Source organism: Chrysochloris asiatica, unplaced genomic scaffold (assembly GCF_000296735.1).
Source record: "Chrysochloris asiatica unplaced genomic scaffold, ChrAsi1.0 scaffold00222, whole genome shotgun sequence".
NCBI lineage: Eukaryota > Metazoa > Chordata > Mammalia > Afrosoricida > Chrysochloridae > Chrysochloris > Chrysochloris asiatica.
This window is the reverse complement of record NW_006408740.1, coordinates 1,425,323-1,445,380: the sequence shown is the minus strand read 5'-3', so window position 1 is coordinate 1,445,380 and position 20,058 is coordinate 1,425,323. Positions and strand designations below refer to the sequence as shown.

At 40.2% G+C, this 20,058-nt stretch overlaps 1 protein-coding gene across 1 annotated transcript in view; it reads right to left on the bottom strand.

Moving 5' to 3' along the window:
- The window catches only part of ZBTB44 (zinc finger and BTB domain containing 44), a 114,188-nt gene extending 97,033 nt beyond the window's left edge, over positions 1–17,155 (bottom strand). The window contains exon 1 of the mRNA XM_006873069.1: positions 16,937–17,155. The gene's annotated coding sequence lies outside the window, so the exon portion shown is untranslated. The remainder of the gene's footprint in view (positions 1–16,936) is intronic.
- Between the last annotated feature and the right edge of the window lie 2,903 nt (positions 17,156–20,058).

Genomic DNA, 20,058 nt, shown 5'->3' with positions numbered 1-20,058 from the left:
AAAGAGGTTGAAGGGTGGAAGCATGTCTTGCTTCCACTTCATAGGAATTGGCTTTGGGCTGATTTCGAGTTTGATTCTCCTGCCCCTCGTGAAGCCAGGAGTTAAGCTTCCACCCTGGTTTTGCACATACTTTTTTACAAAAATGAACTCGACATGGATTAAAGACCTAATTGTAAAACCTAGAACTATAAAGATCATTAATGAAAACATAGGGACAAACTTTGGAGCTCTGGTGTTGTTGTTGTTAAGTGCCATTGAATAGGTACTGACTCATAATGGTCCTGTATACAATTTCCAAGGCTATAAATCTTTATGGAAGCAGAACACTCACACTTGTAGGTAATACCCACTTGACCTGGCTTCAATTACTGGATGATCAGAGCTCAACTAGAAGAAGAAAGAGGAAGAAAAAAAGAGTAATCTGATACAATTTGATGAACTTGACCTAAACCTAGGATGCAGTAGCTCAAAAGAGGGAACAAATCTTTACAGCGAGGATCATTCCCATCCCCTCCATATACAGAGTAGACAGGGATGGGCAACTTGGACATTGGCTACCCAAAATGGGGGGAGGGGGGCTACAAAGGCAAGAAGTGACTGGCTTACAAGCTTTCCCGAGAGAACCCTAGATCCAGAGGGCGTGGAGGAAGGTAGAATCTCCACTGAATAGTATCCACTCTGTCTGGGCGGGGCTGATGAAAGAAGAAGGGGATAGGTCTCTTGTGGTACAACAGTGAATAATTGCTATCAGGACTGACTGTGAGGGTTGGAAATGTAAAGGTAAATGTTTTGTAGCAAGGAGGGGAGTGATTAACTTTGCAGTCTAGGAGTGGAGGTCCCTGGGACCATGAAAGGAGAAGAGCAGAGAGCAGGACCCTATCCAGAGAAGCAGTGATGCCTGAGATGGAGGCAGAGATGATAACGTGGAGAGATGCAGCAGCTGGGGACTTTAGACCCAGAGAGGGAGAGGGGCTGTGTGTTGATGACCAGGGGTCAGGCTTGCGGGGTATACCCTTTGGTTGGTTGATGATGCATGGAGGGGATTGTAACCATGGCAATGAAACGATATACGATAGGTTGAATGTAAAGCTAATGTTCTCCCATGTAAACTATCACATAATTCACAATAAAATATTAAAAAAAAAAAAAAAAGTTTATGGAAGCAGAAAGCCCATCTTTCTCCTATGAAGTGGCTGATGGGTTCAAACTGTCGGTTTCACAGTTCGAAGTTCAATGTTTGTTGTACAGAGAGCCACTGTGTTTCCTAGGAGCTCTGATACATGGCATAAAAACACTATCAAGCATGGCTGAAAACACACACACAAACAGCAGAAGACAAAATAGATGACTTGTTGTTGTTGTTGCTATGTGCTGTGGACTCACAGCGACCCTGGACAGGGTTTCCGAGGCTGTAAATTTTTATGGGAGCAGAATGCCTCATCTTTCTCCCATGGAACAGTGGGTAGTTTCGAACTGCTGACCTTGCGGTACGCAGCCCAATTTGTAACCACTACTCTATCAGACTTTCCTTAAAATAGATGACTGGGACTGCCTAAAAATTAGACACTTATGGGCAAAAGAGTTAAAAGAGAACCCACAAATTAGAAAACATTGTTTTGCAAAGACGTATAAGTCAAGGGTCCTATACACCATCTCTAAAATTCACAGAAAATTTCAACATGTCTACAAGAAAAAGACAAATAATCCAATTTTAAAACGGGCAGAGGACTTGAACAGACAGTTCACTAAATAATACATTCAGAGTTGTCAACAAACATGAAAAAATGTTTATGATCATTAGCCATTAGAGAAGTGCAAGTCAAAACAAATTATCATTCTGATCCCAGCATTAATAGCAAACTTTAAAAAGAAACTCAGAAAACAACAAATGCTGGCAAGGGTGTGGAGAGACTGAGACCCTCCTACATTATTTGTGGGACTGTAAAATGGTACAGCCACTGTGAAAGTGATATGGTACATGTTCACAAAGTTGGCAACAGAAATATCATTGTTGTTGTTGTTAAGTGCCGCTGAGTCAGTTCCTACCCATAGCGACCCTGTATAGGGTTTCTGAGGAGCAGTTGGAGAGCTTGAACTACTGGCTTTGCAGCTCAAGATGACTTTACAGTCCAGTACATTAACCAACAGCGTCACACCAGTGCCACACAATATTGTATGACCCCAGCAATCCCTCTAGAAATAAGAGTTGTGATGTATTGCAGTACTATTCACAACAGCAAAGAGATGAAGACAGCCTAAATGTCCAATAATGGAACCATGAATAAACAAATCTTGGTACATACATACAACAGAATACTATGCAACACTAAATAGAGATGAATCTTTGAACACTTCATGACATGAATGAAGCTGGAGGACGTTGTTGCTGTTAGGACATTATGCTGAGTGACATAAGCCAATCACAAATGGACAAAAATTGTATGAGACCACTATTGTAAAAAGTCAAGACAAGGGTTTCATGCTAAAAGAAACATTCTTTGACGGTTACCAGGGATGGAAGGGAGAGTATGTAACTGGCTTAAGGGTTGTTGTTGTTGTTAAATACTGTGGAGTCGGTTCCGACTCATAGAAACCCTGCACAGGGTTTCTGAGGCTGCAAATCTTTATGGAAGCAGAAAGCCTCATCTTTCTCCTGTGGAACAGCTGGTTGTTTTGAACTGCCGACCTTGAAGTTAGCATTCCGATTTGTAACCACTACGGTACCAGGCTAGAGGGTAGACACATGTTAATTTGGGTAACAGAAAAAAAAAAAGGGAGAGAACAGTATTTTTCTATGGGGGTGGAAAAAAGCCAGTAGAAGGATAACAATATCCTGAAGAAACAAAATAGTGAAATCACAAAAAAGTTAAGGCACCAAACACTTATAATGTTAACGGTACTGTTAAAGAGTTTAAACAAAAAAATAAATGACAGAATAATGAGGGGAAGTTTGGAGAGAATTTCCATCATCTTACAATTCCATTTTTCCATGAAATTTTTGAGTCCCCCTAATATTTAATATAGAAACAAGGAAGATGATCTCCAAAGAGTGAGGCATTTATAAGCTTCATTTGAAAATTTTCATTTTGTAAGACTAACTTATGAATGTGAAATATTACGATAGTACAAATCTGTGATTTACTCCAGATCTGTTATGTAAAAATGTGCTGGCAAAGATTTCCCTTGGCAGTTACATTAATAATAATGTTCAATGAAGAAAACTGATGTAATACTCAATGTGGTCTTCAAGCAGAATTGTAATATAAGTCTAATGGCTCTCAATATTTTTAACACACAAATGTAATCACTATTCTAGATTCTATGACTAAGAAGCTAAAAGATTTTCAACTCACTGCATAAAATAGGGTGCAGTATTTCTAATATAAAGAACAAGAAAAACTTAATGTGGCTTTCAAATTAATAAAAGATAGTTGTCAATGTATCACAGAATTTGAAAGTTACCTGTTGCAGTTATAAATGGTGTTTAAAAAACACCCTTCTCAATAGTAGCCTATAAAATACCAGAAAACCACAGGAAATTTTTTTGATAAATGTAATTATTTACAAGGATATAAAAAATTATAGTTGAAAACCAAACCCACTGACATGGAATTGATTCCAACTCATAGTGATCCTACATAGGGTTTCTGAGGCTGTAAATCTTTACGGGAGCAGACAGTCTCATTATTCTCCTGTAGTTTTGAATTCCTGGTGGGTTTGAACTGCTGACCCTGAGGTTAGCAGCCGATCACAGCCCACAGTGTCACCAGGGAGCCTTGTTATTTAGGAGTTTTCTAACTAGTAAACAAACCCTCTTTCCAATAGTCCTGGATGTTTTGATTATTTTCACTTAAAGAAATTTTATCCTTTACAAAGCTAAGTAATCAAAATGTAAAAAGGATTAAAAGTTAAAAATGAAAGGAAAGAAAACACACCAATAAGATTAGGGAAACTTACTAAAAGCTTAAAGGGATCACTGTGGAGGGTGGAGGATGTAGTATGTTATTGGTTTTTATATACCTGCAAATACTGATTTGTTGTTGTTGTTATGTGCCATGGAGTCGGTTCTGACTCACAGTGACCTTGTACAGGGTTTTAGTAAGGAAAATACTTTAAATTATCTCCTGCAACATGAAGATGTCTGGTAGCGTAGTCGTTACAAATCAAGCTGTGAACTGCAAAGTCAGCAGTTCAAAACGACCAGCTGTTCTGCGGGAGAAAGATGAGGCTTTCTGCTCCCGTAAAGATTTACAGCCGTGGAAACCCTGTACAGGGTTGCTATGAATTGGAACCAACTCCACGGCACATAATCACCACAACCACCTGCAACATGATACAATTTTCTGAAACAGCAAAATTTAAAGAATTTTAGCTTAATGTCCAAATGGTGATTCCTAGTTTCTACCACTCTCATTTTTACTAGCATTAACACATGTCTATCCATCCATCAGAGTCCTGGTATGGTGCTGTAGGATAAGCACTTGAATACTAACTGCAAGGCTGGCAGTTCAAACCCACCAGCCACTCTGTGGAAACCCAATACATGGTTATTCTAGATAGGAACTGACTGGACAGCACTTAACAACAACAACAACATCCACCATTCATCGGACTCCTGATGTGGTGCTGCAAGATCAGCACTGGACTGCAAACTACAAGGTTCAAACACACCAGCTGTGCCTCGGAAACCCTACACAGGATTGCTGTGAGTCAGAACTGACTCAACACTAATAACAACAATCCATCTACCAGGAGTTTGGTGGGCACTTAACAACAACCCATCCATTGGGAGTACGGTGGCTCCATATAATAAGCACTGAACTGAAATCACAAAGTCAGCAGTTTGAGCCCACCAGCTGCTCTGTGGTAGAAACATGAGGCTCTCTGCTCCTGCAAAGATTTACAGCTTCAGAAACCTTATATTGTGTTGTGTGCTACCAAGTCAGTTCTGACTCACAGTGATCCTATATAGGGTTTCCCAGGCCGCAAATCTTTAGGGGAGCAGAAAACCTCACCTTTCTCCTGAGAAGTGACTAGTAGATTCAAACTGCTGACCTTATGGTTAGCAACCCAATTCACAATCCACTATGCTACCACGGCTCACTATGAGTCAAAACCAACTGGATGGCACTTAACAACAATCCATCAATACATCTTGTATTTTGATATTGTAATTACTTTTGAAATATCTATTAAAATGGTATCTAAATGCTGTTTCTGAAGCAAGGATCAAGGGGCTCCTATATATCTTAGGATTTATACTAAGGGATTTTTAATAGACATGACAAACAAATGTGTTTAGCATGCAGTCTTTAATGCTGCCATTGGACAAATATGTAGTTTAATTGATGGTCATTAAAATACATCCAAATTTATGGCTTATTATATTTAATTGTGAGAGTCCTGGTATGGCGCTACAGGATTGGACCAAAAGGTCAGTTTGGACCACAAGATGAGTGGTTCAAACTCACCAACTGCTCCTCAGAAAACCTATACAGGGTCGCGATGAGTCAGAACTGACTTGACAGCACTTAACAACATATTTAATTGTGTAGTGTAGCAGAGTAATTACGTACAGTAACTCTAAGGCAGACTCGGGCAAGGAGAATCATATATTCCTTTCAGATATTAAGTTTCCTCACTTGGAAAATAAGACAATAATAGTAGTATCATAGGGTTAATATGAGGTTTAAATGACATGACATGAAAAATATCTAACACAGTGCTGGCATACAGAAAGGGCTCGAGAATGCTAACTATTATCACTATCAAATTAGGTCATTCAGCCTACCACAACAAACTCTAGTTGCTGCTTAGCTATTGATACTTACGTTATTGTTAGTAGCATTTCTTTAGTTATTTGTGTGTTTGTGTTCTAATAATCTTGGGCAGTCTATTTTAGTGAGATAAAAAAACTGAATGAAGGCGAATGAGTTCAAGACACAGAATTCTTCATCTTTCTACTACATTTCCTGAAGGAAGGAAGATGATCACTCTACTACCTAAAGCAGAGGTAATAAATAAGAGTAAAGAACACTGTAGACACATCTGTAGCTGTTCAGCACCTGATTGATAGGAAGCTGACAAACTGCCTCACTATTTAGGAGATCTGGTAGCGTAGTGGTTACGAATTGGGCTACGAACCTTAGGGTTAGCAGTTCGAAACTACCAGCTGCTCCGTGGGAGAAAGATGAGGCTTTCTCCTCCCGTAAAGATTTACCGCCTTGGAAACCCTGTACAGGGTCGCTATGGGTCGGAACCGACTCGACGGCACTTAACAACAAATAGTTTGCTTTATTTTTTACCACTGGCATCAAGCAGATTCTGACTCATAGCAACCTATAGGGATTCCAATTCGGCAGATCTTTATAGGAGCAGACAGCCTCATCTTTCTCTCACAGAACCGGACTTTGAATCACTTATCCTGTGGTTAGCAGTCCAGTGCTTACCCTTTAGATAACCATTATTATTGTTGTTGTTGTTGTTAAGTGCTGTTGAGTCGGTGCCAACCCATAGCGACCCTGTATAGGGTTTCCGAGGAGCAGCTGGTGAGCTTGAACCACAGACCTTGCAGTTCAAATGGCTTTGCAGTCTGGCACATTAACCCACAGCGCCACACCAGGACTCCAATGTTGTTGTTGTTGTTAAGCGCCATTGAGTCAGTTCCAACCCATAGCGACCCTGTACAGGTTGTTGTTGTTAGGAGCCATCAAATCAGTTTTAACTCACAATGACCTTATGTACAATAGACCAAAACACTGCTCGGTCCTGTACCACACTCACAGTCCTTGCTATGTGCAATGTTTGAGATCATTGTTGCAGCCACTGGGTCAACCCATCACGATGAGGGTCTTCCTCTTCTTCCCTGACCTTCTACATAACCAAGCACGATGTCTTTCTCTAGGGACTGGTATTTCCTGACAACATGTCCAAAGTATGCGAGACAAAGTCGTGCCATGCTCACTTAAAAGGAGCATTCTGGTGGTACTTTCTCCTAAGACATTGTTTTTCTTTTGTCAATCCATGGAATATTCAATATTCTTCATCAGCACCATACTTCAAAAGCATCAATTCTTCTTTGGTCTTCCTTTTTTATTATCCAGCTCAGGCACACATATGAAGTGACTGAAAATACAGTGGCTTGGGTCAGGCACACTTAGTCTTCAAAGTGACCTCTTTGCTTTTTAACACTAAAGAAACAGATTTTCCCAATGCATTATGTCTTTTGATATTTTGACTGCTACTTCCATGAGCATTGATTGTGAATACAAGTACAATGAATCCTTGACAACTCTAATATTTTCTATATATGATGGCTGTTTATTAGTTCAATTGTGAGGATGATTTTGTCTTTATACTGAAGAATAATCCATACTGAAGGTTGTAATTTTTTATCTCTATCAGTAAATATTTCAATTGCGTCCTCTTCACTCTTAGCAAGCAAAGTTGCATAATTTGCATATTGCAGGTTGTTAGTCTTTCTCCAATTCTGACACCACCTTCTTCTGCATTAGTTCAGCTTCTCAGATTATTGTCTTAGCATATAACTCTTATATTGAATAAATATGATGAAAGGATACAATCCTGCCACACATCTTTTCTGATTTTAAACCATAAAGTATCTCCATGTTCTAGTCAAACAACTGCCACTTGATCCTATGTGTGGGATCTGCATAAGTACAATTAGTGTTCTGGAATTTCCATTCTTCACATTATTATCTGTAATAAGATCTACATAGTCTAATGCCTTTGCATAGTCAATAAAACACAGGCAAGCATCTTTTGATATTCTCTGATTTCAGTCAAGTTCCATCTGATATCAACAATGATATCTTTAATTCTACATCTTCTTTTGAATCTGACTTGAATTGCTGGCAGTTCCATGTTGATATACTGATTATCTTCAGTAAAATTTTACTTGTGTGTGATAGATATTACCGATGTTGTTAAGTTCCTGGAGTTGGTTTCTGCAGAGGGTTTCTCTTTGTGAGAGTAGAAAACCTCATCTTTCGTGAAGCACCTCTGGTGGGCTCAAACCACCGACTTTAGTGTTTGCAGTCCAGTGATTATTCTCTCGAGCCACTGCATTCCTGGATAGTAATGATATTGCTCAATAATTTCTGCTTTTTATTGGATCACCTTTCTCTGAACTGGGCACAAATATGAATCTTTTTAGTCAGATGATCAGACAGTTGTCTTCCAAACTTCTTGGCATAGACAAGTGAGCACCTCCTCTGCTGTATCCATTTGTTGAAACATTCCAACTGGTATTCTGTCAACTTCTGAAGCCTTGGTAACCACTGCTTATCCTTAAAACTTCATTTGAACACAACATTTGAGAGCACATGCTGTGTTTACTGATTTCATGTTCACATACAATCACATCTGCAAGCAGCATATATATGCAAGGTATGCTAAATGCCTCTTGAAGGACATGATTTTGAAGTAAAAGCTACAGTCCTAGTTTTTTGCAATTTTAAATTTAAAAATGAAGCAAATGTGAAATCTACTTCTCTGCTAATCTCTAAAGATTAATTTTACTGATTTTTCTTTGCCAAATGATTTACTCTAATTGCAAAATTCAAAAGCATACCACTTCAAGTACAACATCTTACTTATTGATAATCCTTCCGTACTTGAAATGGAGTGTGGCAAAGGTAAAACTACTTCACCATAAAAAAATAATTTGGGTGAGGTTTCTTTAAGGATACTTTAAAAACATTATTTTGGCTTTTGAATCATGTAAATGAATAAAGACAGAAAAAGAATTGATGCCTTTGAATTATGATGTTGTCTCCTTAGATGCAAAGATACGGAGTCTTCATTCTCATGTACTTTGGACATGTTATCAGGAGAAACTAGTCCTTGAAGAATGACCTCACGCTTGGTAGTAGGTTAAAGAAAATAAGACCCTCAACAAGATGGACCAACACAGTGGCTACAATGTGCTCAAACATAGCAATGATTTTGAGGCTGCTGCAGGCCCAGGTAGATGGGCTGTGCTTTGTTCTGTTGTACATAGGATTGCTATGAGTTCAAATTGACTGAACAGCACCTAAAACAATATATATTTTACATATTAAAAAATAAAATGTAAAAAATTTTACACTGAAAAATGAAAACAATGTTCCTAACGGTATATCAAAGTGGTAGCATAACCAAACAGAGAAAAATATTTCATGTGGCTTCTGAATATGTTGTTATTCTTGTTGTTACGTGCCGGTGAGTCAGTTCCAACTCACAGCAACCCTGCACAACATTTCTAAGGAGTGGCTGGCAGGTTTGAACCGTTGAAATTGTGGTTAGCAATTCAGTGCTTATTCTACAGTGCCACACCAGGACTAGTACTATATTTATAGGAGGGTAAATAAAAAAGCATTACTACTAGGTTTCTGGAGTACTGGTGTGTCCCTAAAGGACAAGCAATGGACTGTGAACCACAAGGTTAGTATTTCAAACCCATCAGCAACTCACTATGAGTAGGAACTGACTCGATGGCACTTAAAAACAACTAGGTTTCTAGTTCATATATGCACAGGTTATTCCAAACAAAACATGTTTAAACATGTGTTCAGTGGATGGATGCAGACAAGTTCTCTCAGTAATATACTTGACTCAGTTTTATTAGAGTATCTTAAAAAAAAGATTAAAAAAAAAATGTCGCACAAAGATTAGCTAGCTTCAGAGAGCTGATCTTTCATCAGTCTTTTAAGCAATATTGAAGCTAATGAAGACAATTTTATGGAACGAACTGGAACTAAAGACAAGTCTTGTATTTACCCATATAGACAGCAAGGTCCAATAAAAATAGAGGTGTTCAAGGGGGTCTTCTAGACCAGTTAAATATAAGGTAGAGAAGTCAGCTCAGAAGGTTATGTATGGTGACAGTTTTTGGATCCCAAAGGTATTATCTTGATACATTTTCTCAAAGGACAAAGGATGATTATGAGTGTTTACTATAAGAACTTTTAAGAAAATTGAAAATTTTATCAGTGAGAATAGGGTCAGGAAAGTTGTACCAAGATGAGGAATTTTTTTCCCATCACCACAAGGTACCTGCTCACTCTATACCTGCTCATGGCAGGAGAAAGATGTAGCTTTCTGTTCTAGCGGAGATTTAAAGTATTGCTTCTATTACCAAGGCCATATTTTCCAACTACTGATGTTTCCTCTTAGTTTCCATCTATTGCACTGCAATTATCAGTAATTATCAGTGCGTCTTGATTGCATGTTTGATCAATTTCAGACTGCAGAATTTGGTAGAATTCTTCAATTTCACCAACATTGGCTTTTGTGGTTGGTATGCAGATTTGATTAACAGTGGTAATAATTGTTCTGCCCTGTAGACGTATGAGTATTATCCTATCACAGACAGCATTGTACTTTACAATATCTTGAAATATTCTTTTAGATGATGAATGTGACGTCATTCCTTTTTGTCATTCCCGATATATAGTAAACCAAGACAGTAAGATTTGAAACGGCCAATACCAGTTCATTTCAGGTCACTAATGCCTAGGATATCAATCTTTATTTACGCTTTCCATTTCACTTTGACAACTTCCAGTTTTCCTAAATTCATATTTCATATACTGCATGTTCCAAATTAATGGATGCTTAAATATGTTTCTTGTCATTTTGAATTGTTCTTCATCAGCAAACGAAGGTCCTGAAAGCTTTATTCCATTTGTGTTTTCTTCGTCAACTCTATTTTGAGGAGGCGTCTCTTCCCCTCTCATATTTTGAATGCCTTCTAACCGAAAGGGCTCATCTTTTCAAACTGTATCTGACAGTATTCTGGTGCTATTCATAATGTTTCCATATTCAATATTCTAGTGCTACCTAACAGTGTTCCACTGCTATTCATAAAGTTTTCAATGCATAAACAGAAGTAGTCTGTTACCTCTTTCTTCCTAGTCTTAGTCTGGAAGCTCAAGTGAAACCTGCCCCCATGGGGGACCCCTGATGATATTTAAAATACTGGTGGTGTAGCTCCAGCATCACAGCAACACCTAAGTCACCACAAACTAACAGTAAGACAAACTGATAGACAAGTGACAGATAAAGCAATTAATGTCAATTTGATTAGATACCAAGATTTTAAGACAAAAGAGACCAGTACAGAATCAAAGAAAAATTCTATGTTAAATTTCATTTGGCTATATCAGAAGAATTCCTGATTACACAAACAAGAAAGAAAAAATAAAAATTCTCTCTTCTCAAAGGGCCTATCAGCACTGCTCCAGGAGCATCAAGATCTTGGTTTCTCTATTCCATTTCTTACTAAAAAGAACCATGACTCTTTGAATAAATGTTGTTGTTGTTATGTGCCGTGGAGTCGGTTCCGACCCACAGTGACCCTGTACAGGGTTTCCGAGGCTGTAAATCTTAACGGGAGCAGAAAGCCTCATCTTTCTCCCGCGGAGCAGCTGGTAGTTTCGAACTGCTGACCTTGTGGTTCGCAGCCCGATTCGTAACCACTACACTACCAGATAGATGATTTCATATATGGGACAAGAAAATACAAGGCAAGCCTAGGATAACTTATGTCAGAAAGCCCTTTAAGACCAGCGTCCCCCAGCGTCATCAAGATAGTTCCAATTTATAGTGACCGTATTTATGCATAACATAGGAAAACACTGTCCAATCCTGTGCCATCCTCAATTGTTATATTTAGGTCCACTGTTTCTTCCACTCTGTCAATCTGTCTTGGTGGTTTTCCTGTTTTTTGGGTTTGTTTTTTTTTGCTAACCTCCCCTTTACAAAGCATGATGTCCTTCTCCAGGGACTGGTCCTTCCTGACATGTCTAAAGTATGAGAGACTATGTCTTGCTATCCTGGCTTCTAAGGAGCATTCTGGCTGTACTTCTTCTAAGCCAGATTTGTTTGTTTTTATGACAGTCCATAGTATTTTCAAAAAATTTTCACCAACACCATAATTCAAACGCATAGATTCTTCTATGCTCTTCCTTATTTACTGTCCAACTTTCACATGCATATGAAGCCACTGAAAATACCATGCCATGGGTCAGGTGCACCATAGTCCTCAAAATGAGAACTTTGCTCTTTTAATACTTTAAAAGGTCTTTAGCAGGAGCTTTGTCTTAAGCAATATGTCATTTGATTTCTTGATTGCTGCTTCCATGAGCATTGATTGCAGATCCAAGCAAAATGAAGTCTTTGACAACTTCAACCTTTTCTGTTTATCATGTTATTTACTGATCTAGTTGTGAGGACTTTTGTTTTCTTTACATTGAAGTACAATCCGTACTAAATACTGTAGTCTTTGATCTTCATCAGAAACATTTCAAGTCCTCTTCACTTCTAGAAGGCAAGGTTGTGTCATCCGTATATCACAGGTTGCTGATAAGTCTTAATTCAATCCTGATGCCATGTTCTTCATATAATCTAGTTTCCCAGAGTAGTTTTTCAACATACAGGCTGAATAAGTATGGTGAAAGGATACAACTCTGTTGGATACCTTTCCTGATTTAAAACTGTTCAGTATCCCCTTGCTCTGTTCTAAAACTGCCTTGGTATATGTACAGGTTCCTCATGAGCACAATTAAGTGTTAATGGAATCCCCATTCTTTACAATGCTGTCCATAATTTGCTTTGATCCACATAATCAAATGTCTTTGTATAGTCAATAAAGCACAGTTAAACATCTTTCTGGCATTCTCTGCTTTCAGTCAAGATCCATATGACATCAGCAATGAGGACCCTCATTCCACATCTTCTGAATCCAGCTTGAATTTCTGGCAGCTCCCTGTTGATAAAGTGCTGCAACTGCTTTTCAATTATCTATAGTAAAACTTTACTTGCAACTAATGGAGTTGTTATTGTTGTTAAGTGTAGCTGAGTTGGTTCCAACTCATAGCTACCCTGTAGATGGTTTCCAAGGAGCAGCTTGTGAGCTTGAACTGCTAACCTTGTGGTTCAAAATGACCTTGCAGTCCAGCGCATTAACCCATAGTACCACACCAGGATTCCATATAACAAGTGGAGTGGGGGTGTCAAAAAGATATAGGTGCTAACTTGATAGGTCTCATATAGGTCAAATTTGGGACAATTTGATTATAAAAAAGGAAAATGACTACAATTGGCTATAAAACAATGGATGAATTAAAAATTCATGAGCCTATATTGGTACCCCCCAAAGAAGAAAGAAAAAGTACCATGGGATTGCTATCCCAACTCTTTACTCTGAATATTAAAGATTAAAGGAAAAAAATTTTTTTCTACATTTAAAAAACTTTAGTGCATCTCCAGTTAATGATGGAAAGCTGTTCTTACAGAGAACCTCTATTAAATAACTGATTCAAGTACAGATAATCAATGAGTACTATAATCATGAAACAAAAGGTAGTTAGAAACAGGGTATTTACTTGGTGTCATGATATTACAGGTAGTCCTTGACTTAATGACAATATTTTGTTCCAAGTCAGCTCTGACATAAGTGTAATACCTTATTTTTCTTTAGTTTTTATTATTAATGCCTTTTTATTTTCATCCTTATAAATCATGACATTGAACATCTGGGAATGAACATCTGTCAATAACATCACAAATTCTATGCTACAACATTACATGCAATGATCAGATTGTATATGTATCTCTATATTTTTAAAATTTAAAAACAGAGGTGGTTGTAAGTGCAGTTCCTGGGTGGTAAGTGCGGTTTGTTAAGTAGAATATGTCATAAGTCCAGAACTACCTCATCCCCTCATCCCCAAGCTATAACCTCGGACCCACCCAGGAATGCCCAGCTCCTTCCTGCCTTTGCTCCTGGTTGTGGTTGCTTTTAGTTGCCACTGAACAAGCCTCCAAGTCATGGTGATGTTATGCATATCTGAACAAAAGGTGTCCCCAGGCCATCCTCATGACTGGTTGCTGATCAAACTCTTGTTATCCATAGGGTTTTCACTGGCTGATTTTCAGACTTAGATTACCAGGCCTTTCTTTCTATTCCATTTTAGTCTGGAAGTTCTGCTGAAACCTGTTCATCATCAACAAGCCAGCCTCTACTGATTGTCAGGGAGTGGCTATGCATGAGGTGCATGCTCTCCTACAAGAATTCTACCACTGAACTATGAATGCCCTCTGAAGTACATAGTTGTTGTTGTTGTTGTTAAGTGCTACTGAGTTGGTTCTGACCCACAACGACCCTATGCTAGGAACAACTGGTGAACCAGACTACCAGTCTTGCGGTTCCAAACTGACTTCACAGTCTAGCACATTAACCCAAAGCACATAGTATCATCTATTAAATATTCTTGGCAAAAAGTTTTACTCACAGCTAGTCAAGCCTTTCTTTCAGATCTAGCTTACAGTTACAGCAAACTCAGAGGAATAAGGAAAATGACACGAAGAAGAAGCAGACAAATTTTGAATGTGGGGGTAGTCTTTAAGACAAATGGTATGTGTCTTAGCTGTCAGAGGAAAAAAAGGAGGGAGTAATGGGCACTTTTAAAAAAAGAGACTAAAAATTGCCAAATGCAATGTATAAACCTTGATAGAATCCAGCCTGGAGTGGGAGATGCACACGCGCACACACAGACATTTTAGAATAATTAAAGAAATTTGAATCTGGATTGGAATTAAGTTTTACAAGTATGATCATGATATTGGGATTGTTGTTGTTGTTGTTGTTGTTGTTGTTATATTCTGTGGCATCGGTTCAAACTCATAGCAACCCTGTACAGGGTTTCCGAAGCTGTAAATCTTTATGGGAGCGGATCAGTTGGTAGTTTCCAACTGCTGACTGAGGTTAGCAGCCAGATTCGTAACCACTATGTTACCAGAGCTCCTTGATATTGGGGTTAGTAGAAAAATATTACTTTTAAGAACTGCATACTCAAATATTTGAGGGCCATGTTGGAAATTTGTTTTCAAATGTTTACAAACACATGCATATATGTGCATATAACACACATACATAAAGAAGAAAGAGGTAACAGAAGGGCAGAATTGCTAATTACTTAATCGAGGAGGTGGGTATTGTGTTTCCCTACCCTCAACTTTTATGTAATTGAAACTTTTCATAATTAAGTTTTTTAAAAAGTGTACCTTTATGGAGTGTGGTGCTGTGGATTAATGCACCAGACTGCAAAGGCATTTGAACTGCAAGGTCGGTGGTTCAAGCTCACTAGCTTCTCCTTGGAAACCCTATACAGGGTCACTATGGGTCGGAATCGACTTGACAACACTTAACAACAACAATAAACAATAGAAAATATACCTATGCTAGAATTATGTTGTTGTTAGGAGTTGTTGAGTTGATTTTCGACTCATAGTGATCCTATGTGACAGAAGAACTGCCCATTAGGTTTTCTAAATTGTAATCTTTAGAGGTGTGGTGCTGTAGGTTAATGCAGTGGAATGCAAGGTCAGTTTGAACCTCAAAGTCGGTGGTTCAAGCTTACCAGCCGTTCCTCGGAAACCCTATACAGGGTCGCTATGAATCAGAACTGACTTGATGGCACTAACAGCATTCTTTCTAGGAGCAGATGTAGTCAGGTCTCCTGCAAAGTCATTGTTGTTCCATGCTGGCTAGTCAATTCTGATACATAGTGACCTTGTACAGGGTTTCTGAGGAGTGAGTGGTGGGTTTGAACTGTTGACCTTGTGGTTCAAACTGACCTTTCAGTCCAGTGCTACACCAGGACTCCACTGGAGGGTTCAAACCACTAACTTTTCAATTAGCACTAACCTTGTGCCCCCAGGACTCTGCTGGAATTATATCTGAATCCAAATCTATGACTTACTAGTTTTGTGGCCAAAGGCAAGTTTCTTATCACTAGGTTTGTCTCTATAAAATGCAACACCTGTGTCATTAAAGTGTTCTTAAAAGATTACATACACAAAATGCCAGCACACATTTTGTACACAATAAGTAAATCTGGTTTTTAAATTTTTACAAATATAATCATCCTATAATACAAACTGTAGGAAAACATCCCTTTACATTCCTGGATGAAGAAACTACATTAAAAAGAAAAAACAAAATACTACTCCATTGGAAGGCAAGTGAAATACAGGGGAAATAAAAGCTTACATTCAATTTTTTTTTAAATTCAAGCATTCCAACTAAAACCCTAGGGAAAAGGAGTTCATCAAAATCTTCACCTACTGAAACTATTTGCTTCTGTCAAACAGTTTGCATTTGTATTAGCCTATATCCAAATAAAATACTAAGAAAATAAGTTAACATTAAATAGACATTTTTCCTTATTCCAGGAGATATTTACTCTACGAGCATACTGAGAAATACTACATTTTTCCCTTCATTTCTATAAGTAAGTTCCAATGAAGTACGCGATTACTGGGTTTTATTCTAAATTCCGGTTATGGTTCACAGAACTTATGGCTGCAATTTCCTTTAATCAGTTCTAACGTACTTGTTATTTCACTTGCAGGTAGCTCCTTTTCTGGCTAGGCCAGCAGTAAAAAGACAAGCGGCAGAGTGAGCCTCAGGTAGAGAAGAAAAAGAGGTGTACGTGTGATGATTGTTTTTTAAAGAAGTGCCATCCTCTTGCTCCCCATACCAGAAAAAAAGCAAGGGAGAAGGGGGGGAGGGGGGGAGAGTCAGGTCTCAGGATCCCTAGTTTGAGGAAATCCTATCAGGTGAGAGCAGATAACACCTCTTGTCTGTTTTGGGTTAGGGTGCTGAACAAATGGGGGTACACACTACAGGGAGTAACCTGGAAGATGGGGGAATTTCTCCTGGCCAGTCTCTTCCTTTAAGTATTTAATGCCATAGAGGGGACCCTGTGGGGTGTCTCCAGGAACGGATGGGGGTGACAGACCAGGCTTGGCTTTCCCTCCAACGCCCAGATAGGGGACGCGTGCTGTCAATCCCTCCGAGGGCACACCCCGAGGGCACAGGCGGCGCGGGGAGTCCTGTAGTCCCCCCCACTTGCCCCCTCCCCATTACCTGCGGGTGGCTGTGCCGGGCCCGGTGGCCTCCTGGTGCTCTTGCTTTTCCCCGCCAGGCTGAAGAGGCGAGGTGTCGGCTGCGACGGAGGCGACAGCCCGGGGGGAGGGGCGGAGCGCGAGGCTCGCTCCCTTCTCTCCTCCCCCGGGAGCCGAGGGACCCTATCTCGGGCCGCTGCGCCTAGGCCCGTGGATAGCCTGTGGCTGGGGCATGGCGGCAAAGAGAAGCAGCGTGTCTGTGATGGGAGAGTGCTTAGTGGGTGGGTAGGGAAGTAGCCCCCTGGCGGTTGGAGGGACCTGAGGGGAGGAGCGAACAGGGACCAGGGAGCCGCGCGCTGGCGGCCGTTGGGGGCGGTTGGCCGAAGGCACCAAGCGCTTTAGAAGAGCACCGTGAGCGCTAGAGTCTTCGCGGCGGGGCAGGGTGGGGAAGGGAAAGGGGACTAAGGGGAGGGAAGGGGGAGGTTGGGGAGGGGGAGCCGCCGCTCGTGCGGGGCCGGGGCCAGCGCCGCCACAGCAGTTGGTCCTCCGCTCACTCCAGCCTGTTTGGGGGGCACTTTGTTTGTGTCCCACAATGCCTTGCATACGCGATCCGGAGAGGAGGGAAAGTGGGCGGGGCAGGACGAACTCGAGGGCGGGGTGTCGGGAGGGCCGGAGCAGAAACGAGTTTATTACGCAAGCGCAGAAAAGACTACTCCGTACTTGAATGGTGGGAGGACTTTGTCCGATTGGTTGCTGTGGAGCAGTGTCACATGTGAGCAAGTGTGTTTTGAGTCTGTACATATCATTTTTGTATAGGTGTACACATGCAGATTTATATTGACCAGCTGCCTTAGCGCCACCCAATTTTGTTCTTCCTTTATCCGTCTTCTTAGCAAACTCCCCACTTAAGCTTAGTCAGGATTCACTCTTCTTGCATTTTTTTCTTTGAATTCAAAATGAAAGAATCTGTTTTCTGGAGCGGTTTCTGTAACGGGGCTAAAAATGAAACACCACAGGGCCTGTCTCTAGCTGAGGTGGGTTAGCTGGTAGTCTGGGCATTTTTTCATAGACGCAAACAGGCCTGCAAAAAGAGGGCACCTCAGACAGGTGTGAATGCTGTTCTTTGCAGACCCGAGACCCAGGCCAAATTACCCAGATTCGGTTCCACTTTTGCTCCCCTAGCCTCCTCAAAGTGCCTGAAGGTTATTCTAGCCTTCGCTGTTTAACCTGGTGGGGTTCACAGATTAGGAAAGTTAGGAGAAACGGATTTACAAGTTCCTCTCTGTTCCCCAACACGGAGGCACATAAAACAGCTCCTAAAACATACACCTCTTTTTTCCACCAACATGAACCTATCATTTGATTACACTATCACCTACTTGGCTCAAGGACACCTAGGCCTACCAGGAGAAGGCGAGTATGGGCCAATCTGAAAACACAGTGACTGCTTGGGAGACTTTCCCGATTTAGGTTAGTGGCAAATCATATAAAATGTTAAAACCCCAGTCCCTACGATTGTCAGCTTCCCTAAGACTTGGAAGGCTGGCTCTCCTTACTGAAGCTGGACCTTTAAAAGGAATGCTTGGATCACATGATGAAGTGCACCCAGGGGAAGCCTTCCTACAGTGGTTGATGGAGGCTGGGAGAGGGTGGGAACCACCTCAGATGATCTTGGTTGTATACTTCATTTCCCCAGGCCTCCACCTTTTAAACTGTAACATTTTGCTCCAAAGAGGTTTGTGCAAGGTGGGCTGACCTACAGCAGAGTGACTTTTTCTTCTGAGACAACTAGGAACATCTCACCTTAATCCTCACCCTGAAATATGCAGCAATTCAAAACAAAGGTCTTCAGAAATAACGACAATAAATACGTCTACTTGTAGTTAAGCTTTGCAGTTTACTATTAAATTTCAAAGATACAATAATGTAGTCCTGGTGTGGCCTGTGTATTAATGTGCTGGACTGCAAAATTAGTTTGAATCACAAGGTCAGGGGTCAAGCTCATCAGCCACTCCTTGCAAACCCTGTACAAGGTCTCTATGAGTCGGAACTGACTCAAGGGCACTTAACAACAATTACCCTAAAACAACTGTAATGTTGCTGTTATTAATTCCTCGGGAATTGGTGTAATACATGGGGTTTTCAAGGCTATGACCTTTCAGAAGCAGATCATCTGGTCTGTATTCTGAGTCACCTCTCGGTTGGTTCTAACTGCCAGCCTTCAGCTAGTAGTTGAATACTTAACCTTTGCACTACCCAGGGATTCCAATACATTATTGTTATTGTTAGGTATTGTCGAGTTGGTTCTGACTCAGCGACTCTATGCACAATAGAATGAAACACTGCCAGCAGGTCCTGCACCAATCTCATAGTACTTAAGGTTGAGCCTATTGTTGCTACCACTATGTCAATTCAAATACATCTCGTTAGGAGTGTTCCTGTTTTTTGTTGATCCTTCACTTGTCCAAGCATAATATCCTTCTCCCGGGACTGGTCCCTCCTGATAACATGTCCAAAGAAGGAGTGAAGAGGTTTCCCATGCAGGCTTCTAAGGAGCATTCTGTCTGTACTTCTTCCAAGACAGATTCGTTTATTCTTCTGGAAGTCTATGGTACTTTCAATATTCTTCTCCAGCACCATAATTCAAATGCATCCATTCTTTTATGGTGTTCTTTATTCATTGTCCAATGTTCACATATGTATGAAGTGATTGAAAATGTCACAGCTTGGGTCAGGTCCTCAAACTGATATCTTTGCTCTTTAAACACTTTCAAGGAGGTCTTTAGCAGCACCTTTGCCTAATTTAACTAGTTTGATTTCTTGACTGCGTGTTCCATGAACATTGATTGGATTAGGCAAAATGATGGATCCAAGCAAAATGAAGTCTGACGTCACATTTTTTCTCTGCTTATCATACTAATTATTGATCCAGTTGTGAGAATTTTTTTGTTTTCCTTACATTGAGGTACAATCCATACGGAAGGCTGTGGTCTTTGATCTTCATCAATTAGTATTTCAAGTCCTCTTTGCTTCCAGCGAGCAAGACTGTATCATCTGCATATCACACATTTTTAATAAATCTTCCTCCAATCCTGATGCCATGTTCTTCATATAATTCAGCTTCTTAAATTATTTGCTCAGCAT